The sequence below is a fragment of the Vulpes lagopus genome, chromosome 4, assembly GCF_018345385.1.
Source record: "Vulpes lagopus strain Blue_001 chromosome 4, ASM1834538v1, whole genome shotgun sequence".
NCBI lineage: Eukaryota > Metazoa > Chordata > Mammalia > Carnivora > Canidae > Vulpes > Vulpes lagopus.
The window spans coordinates 73,961,799-73,968,521 of NC_054827.1; positions in this window are offsets into that span (position 1 = coordinate 73,961,799).

A 6,723-nucleotide genomic window follows, 5' to 3' on the forward strand; every position below is an offset into this window, starting at 1 on the left:
TTTTCTAGGTCCAAAATGAGCTGAAGCAAAATACCAGAACTGCTTGGTGCAGCACCTGTGAAGCGGCAACTCTGGTTTCCACTAAGCAGGGGCAGGGGTAAGGGGGAGCAGTGGGGAGGCCCTCTTGTGCTAACAAACCTGAGGATAGAACCCCTTTCCAAAGAAGCCTCCACTGTTAAAAAAAAAAAAAAGAAAAGAAAAGAAAAAAATCAGTTCTAGGTGTTAAGACTCTGAGAAGGAAAGTAAACCTACACTCAGAGAATATTTTAGTGGCAGCCAGCATCTATGAATGGTTGAATGTAATTACGTGTGGGGGATCCCTGGGTGGCACAGCGGTTTGGCGCTTGCCTTTGGCCCAGGGCGCGATCCTGGAGACCCGGGATCAAATCCCACATCAGGCTCCCGGTGTATGGAGCCTGCTTCTCCCTCTGCCTATGTCTCTGCCTCTCTCTCTCTCTCTCTCTCTCTGTGACTATCATAAATAAATAAAAATTAAAAAAAAAATTACGTGTGCCTCCTGCGTGCCAAATCATCACACTTCACATAGAAAGAGCACTCACATTAAATAAAATGAGCACATTGTTTGATTATCTGACTCCCAGGTGGCTTAAATATATTGAGTTTCTAAGACCCTGCCTTTTTAAATGCTATTTCCTTCCCTTTGATCATATAGAATTATGGTGGTTGCTTTTTCTATGGAGAAAATAAGCCACGTGGTTTAATATCAGGCAACCGGAAGGGTTTTTTGTTTTGTTTTGTTTTGTTTTGTTTTGTTTTGTTTTGTTTTGTTTTAGGGAAAACCACTATATACTGGTTTTAAGATTCTAATCTTAACTGTTCTATTGAATAGATCAAGAAATAGTATACGAATAGTCTTTACAAAAAGATTACTTGCTGGCTCCAAAAGTTTGGAAATTAGCCTAAAAAGTCAGGTGGTGTGGGGAAAAAAAAGATACAGGTTCTCTCTTTGCAGGCTGAGTTATGTGTTTCTGGGCACAAGAGAAAAGCCAGATGGAGCAGAAGATTTTTCGTGTGCAAAGGAGGAGATTAGAGGGAAAATATACTGCTGAGAAGGCAAATTTATATTGTCATAAGCAGCTTCGGTATTTATTTCTGAGTTGCCTGAGGCCAACCCCATAGTACCTCAGAACAAGTGCTATTTATACAAAGTTGGACGGCTTCTCTGTCCAAGAACGAGGCTCAGAATGATTTATTAACTCACTAGAACCAGATTTATGATAAGCAGTGGTGAATACTTTGTGAACATTGGAAAATACCTAAGCAGGAATAAGCTTTCACGCAAATCAAGTAGCTTCTAACAAAGCCAGATAAGATCCAGCATTGCAGAGCATCTTGGCACTGTCGTTTGCTTCAGCAGAGGAACTTTCCGTGCCTGTGAAGTGGTAATCATTGCCCAACAGGGCTTCAGCGACCAAGCACACACAGGCTGGGATAGACAGAGTGCCTACTATGTGCCAGGCTCTTCACACCATTACCTCATGTAAGTCTCCCATCATTTTTTTTTTTACAGTAGATACTATCCTCGTTATATACAAAGCTCAGAGAGATTACTTTTCTCTATATTCTTAATATAATCAGGCCCCCAAGATCAATTCCAATACTTTTGTCTATACTTTTGTCTAATTTCGTTAATAACTACTGACACCTCAAAGAAATATCAATGATTTGAGATATGTGTCTTTGGGACTGACCCCATTATCCTGCCAAGTTGTATTCTGATACTGCCATTCACCTAGTGCCACTATCGGAATCCTAGAAAGAACCATAGGTGGCAGGAAACGCCTCCAAAAGACTAACTTGGAAAATTTATCCCCCGCCCCCAGCTAATTTGCAAATTTACATCTATGCAAAAAGGAGGAATAGTCCACCCTTGTTTGATTTTGAACTTAATAGAAACTGAGACCGACTGCGAACTAATTGGCACTTGGTAACGTCACAAGTGCCAAACCTTGGTTTTCTCTTTGGCATTTCTTTCTTCCACGAACTGTCTTTTGGCCCTCCACATGTCTTAAGTACCTGGCACTTTCTTGGCTTTTAAAGTTTCATTTCACTGAATTGTCAACTAATCCCTGCAGAGGAGGTAGTCAATAAAACTCCTGGGTGTGTTTGTTTTCCTCTCTGAGGGTTTTATGTTGGTGTTGTGAATATTCGAAAGCCTTTAAGTGCGAACCAATGGATTTAGTCATAAGGACTAGATAGATTCCTAGATATAGGAGTTGTTCTGAGTTGCAGAAGTAGGTTTGTCCACCACCATTCACATGGCTCCATAAAGGCCCCACCCACTTGAAGTCCATCTATGAATGTCTCCCTTGTGAAAGCAGTGTATTATTTTTTGGAGAAGCATCTGGTAGTTGGATACTAATGACTTTTACTTGACAGTAATGGCTATTGAGTTTGCTTTGATGGCCAGAACTTACAGAGGAAATATACTTCACTGCACACTGGCATAGGCACTTTGCCCACCTCCAGTCAATGTCCGTAATGTTTCTTCATTATGTTAGCCTCCCTCCCCAGAGACAAGAGAAAGAAAAGCTTTTAACATAGAGAAATACTTGCTCATTATAATTTTGTTCCAGGAGAAATCTATATTTTGTACTTCTACGTAGGTCCATTGCTAGAATTATTGCAAGCCCAGGTATTTCTTCTCATATGTAGTGCAAAGGACCTTTATAAACTCAAGTATTTTTAGATACTAATCTGAATCAGAGTTGGATGAAACTCTGGATGGAACTTGTCTTCCCCATCAAGATCAAAAGTTCTGTTTATTATTATTAATTGGTGCCAATTATCAAGCACAGTGCCTACTGTGTACCAGATACTACATTAGGTGGTCTACATATGTTTAGGGAAATAATAGAATATTTAAGAGCTCTTCTTGGGACTAAAGAGTTCAAATTCTGGCTGCACTTCTGATAAATGGTGTAACCTCACAAAATTCACCTAATCTCTCTGTGCCTTAATAGTAGACACCTCTTTGAAGTATTAAATGACTTAATCCAGGTAAAGTACTTAGAGATATCTCTGATAATTGGTAATAGCTCAATCAGCGTTTTTCTAATTCTTCCAATGACCTACCTGCAAGGTGGGTGTATTATTATCCCCACTTTAAGGAAGCTAAGACTCCAAAGTTAGAGAACATATCAAAAGTCACACAGATAGTAACTGGTGGCACACTGGTTTTAAATTTCTTTCTTTTTTTTTTTTATTTATGATAGTCACACACACAGAAAGAGAGGCAGAGACATAGGCAGAGGGAGAAGCAGGCTCCATGCACCGGGAGCCCGACGTGGGATTCGATCCCGGGTTTCTAGGATCGTGCCCTGGGCCAAAGGCAGGCGCTAAACCGCTGCACCACCCAGGGATCCCCGGCACACTGGTTTTAAACTAAGGCCTGTCAGACCCCACAACTCGAGACTTCTCAGCATAGATGTTGCATTATTTTTCTGTTTTCTCAGTTTGTGTCTTTTGAGTCTGTAAAAGAGGGCCTGGTTTCTGACACACTGCTGAACAGATCAGTCATTTTTTACCCACAACATTTATCACCTAAATACCTGAAAATGAAGTAGCCGAGCCAAGGAATGGGTTTATGGAAAATTTAGTCTATGATGTTAGGAAATTTCATGACTGTATATTAAGGGAAAGATCTTAAATAACAAGTCTTTATGACAAATGAGTGTGACTCTAATCCCCTGGAGAAGGAAATCCCAAATTGGGCAGGGGTCAAAACAATCTAATATTTTTCTGGACAACAATCCTGCCTCTCTCTGGGAGGGATCACCACCCTCTCTGCATCTGAGAAGATGCAACACATTTATCTTATGGCTGGAAGGGTAGTCACGAGAGCACTTACAACTATTCTACTGAATTGTGTAATACGCCCACTTTTGGACAGGGTCCTCTTCAATAGGTGAGGATATAATGCTGAATCTGAAAGCATTACTGGAAGAACTCCAAGTTGACAACATCTGCTAGCAGGAAATCACAGGGAAGACTAAAATCCTCAAAAGATGATTCTTCCTCTTCTACTTCACTGTTACTGTCCTCAAATGGTCACCTGGAAACTTCTAGGTTCTGCCACTCCCCCCAATCCCAGGTAGTCTCTTCCCCATACATAAGTCCAATTACTGTTTCTGAGCTAGATCTTCAGTTTAGATCTTTCTCTCATGCTCCAGGTCATATTGGCCACTCACCACTGAATTGCCTCCACTTGGGATACTTCAAAATCAATTAGTTTAAAACTGAGCTCATTATCTCCACTCTTCTCCATTACTCCCTCTTTTACAATCCACATTTGTTTCTCACACTATGTCTATAATCTCTTCTCCACACTACAGCCAGAGGGGTCTCTCTAAAATGCAAATCTGATCATATCACTCTCCTATTTAAAAATTTTCAAAGTTGAGGCACCTAGGTGGCTCAGTGGTTGGGCTGAGGTCGTGATCCTCGGGTCCTGGGATCAAGTCCTGCATCAGGCTCCCCTCTGCCTGTGTCTCTGTCTCTCTGTGTCTCTCATGAATAAATAATCTTTTAAAAATAAAAATTTTCAAAGCTCCTCTGCATCTTGAAGAGAAAGCCTGAGTTCCTTAACATGAGTTATAAAGCCCTTTTGATCCGACACCCTGCTCCTCCTAATCTCTCCAGCCTTCTTTTTTGTTATTTACCTCCTCAAACCTTCTCTCCTGCCTCCCACCACATATAGATTCTGACCATACCTTGCAGTTCCTGGCATGTGTTCCATTCACTTGGCCTCTGGGCCTTTGCTCAGGCTGCTCCATCTCCCTGAGGCCCCGTCTCTACCAACCATGACCCTTTCCCTTAGCGAATGTCTGCTTATATTGCAGAGGTCTCAGTTTAGATATCCCTACTTCTGGAAGACCTCTTTGCCTGATGGCCCATGTTTTTCTAAATACCTCTCTCAGGTGCTCCAGCATGCTCTTTGCCCATGTATTTGAAAGTTTAATTATTGGTCTTCTCCACTAGACTGTAAGTTCCCTAAGAGCAGTTAGGCATGGCAGTATGCCATGGCAGGCATATGGCAGGCAGTATGCCTCAGTATGGCATTCCCAATGCCTAGGATCTGAAAGAATGGAGGCTGCCAAGAAGTACACAGAAGTTGGAGACCCTCTTCCTAAGGTTAAAAGCATAGATATGTATGTGTCAGTATATATTATAGATCAAGTATCCCCTAGCATTTTTGGGTGCTACTTGCTGCTATCATGAGTGATACCAATAGAAGTGAGAAGACATTTGGTACATTTCTGTAGAAGAAGAAAAAGCTGCTAATGTCCAGGGAACTCTGGGGATGCTTTTTCTTTGAGCTTGGACCTTATTGCTCTCCTGACTATCCAGTGGTGAGCATATCCACCCCACACAGGGCTGAGAAGGTCCTTAACCTTTGCAGCGTGAGGTGAGGAATTTGTCCTTCATTTTCAGTGAGGAAGCAAAATCCTTTGAACATTACCATTTCGTCTTCAATGTAAATAATTTCCTATGTTTTGTTATCCCTCAGGGCAGATTTTGACAAGAGGAAGGAAATGGCAGGAAACACTGGGCGGCAGCAGGAGACCCTTGGACTAACCGGACCTGTTCAGATAGGTGTTGGTTCCTCAGCTGAGAACTCCCAGAGATAATCTAACATAGGCCTCAGGTCCACGGGGTAGATCTGCATCGCAGAGTCCGTGATGTTCAAACATCCTCCTGTATTTGTGGGAGACAAGCCTGACACTTCCCAAAGGATTAAGTGTTGGTGTTTGATACAGAATAAAGTGCCGTGTATATTGAGCTTCTCTAGGGATAGTGTTTGTCCTTGTCATCTTTTTGGATCTATGGCAAAATATATGCAGAGGGAGGAAGGCCCAGAGCAGAGGTGAATTTGTGGTGAAATGACAGCACTTCAGTGCCAGGACCCCTCACTTACTGAGCCCTAGCCACATGTTTACAAGGTTGATGTAAAATTTGCAGAAGTAAGACATTTTAATTACAATAAGACCATCAATTAAGACCAGTCTCCACTCCCCCTTCTGTTGATGTCAGGTACCCCTGGAGTGGCTATGGCCATCTTTGCATCCAGCAAAAGAGAATATGTCTTGGGGGTATGTTTGGGTTAGAGGGCTATGCTTATGTTGTTCACAGTCACTTCTGTATGGAGGTAAAATAGCAGCTGTCCTGAGGTATCTGTGGATTTCCAGAATATTCCTACAGATTTCGGTGCCAATTCATCAGGATAGAACATTAGCAATAAATCAAACCTGTTTAAGCTTTAGACCCTGCAAAACCTGGATCCACCTTCTCTCTAGGCCCTCTAGAGCCTATGCAAACCTGTGAACACCCCAACTTGGGATTCCAAGCAAGAACACTGACAAGATCCTTTGATTCCCCTCCTACCCTCTGGCATTACATTCAGTTCTACATGGTACTAACATGTCACCACCAATGAGAGAGGGCCATTTTGCAAAGCCTTTGGCTTGATCCTACACTATTATTTGAACTACAATTTAGAGCATTTTTGCTTACAAGGAAAAAAAACCTATAGAGTAGGAAATGGGTGTGAGTGAGATGACATGGCTCTTTGTCGTATGAATTCTTAATTTAATCCTACAACCACTAATTCGGTTCTTAACAAAGAGTTGTTCTTTCAGCCTAGTAGTATATTGGCTATGGGGGTGGTTTTTTAAAATACATTTTATACTGGATACAAAAATA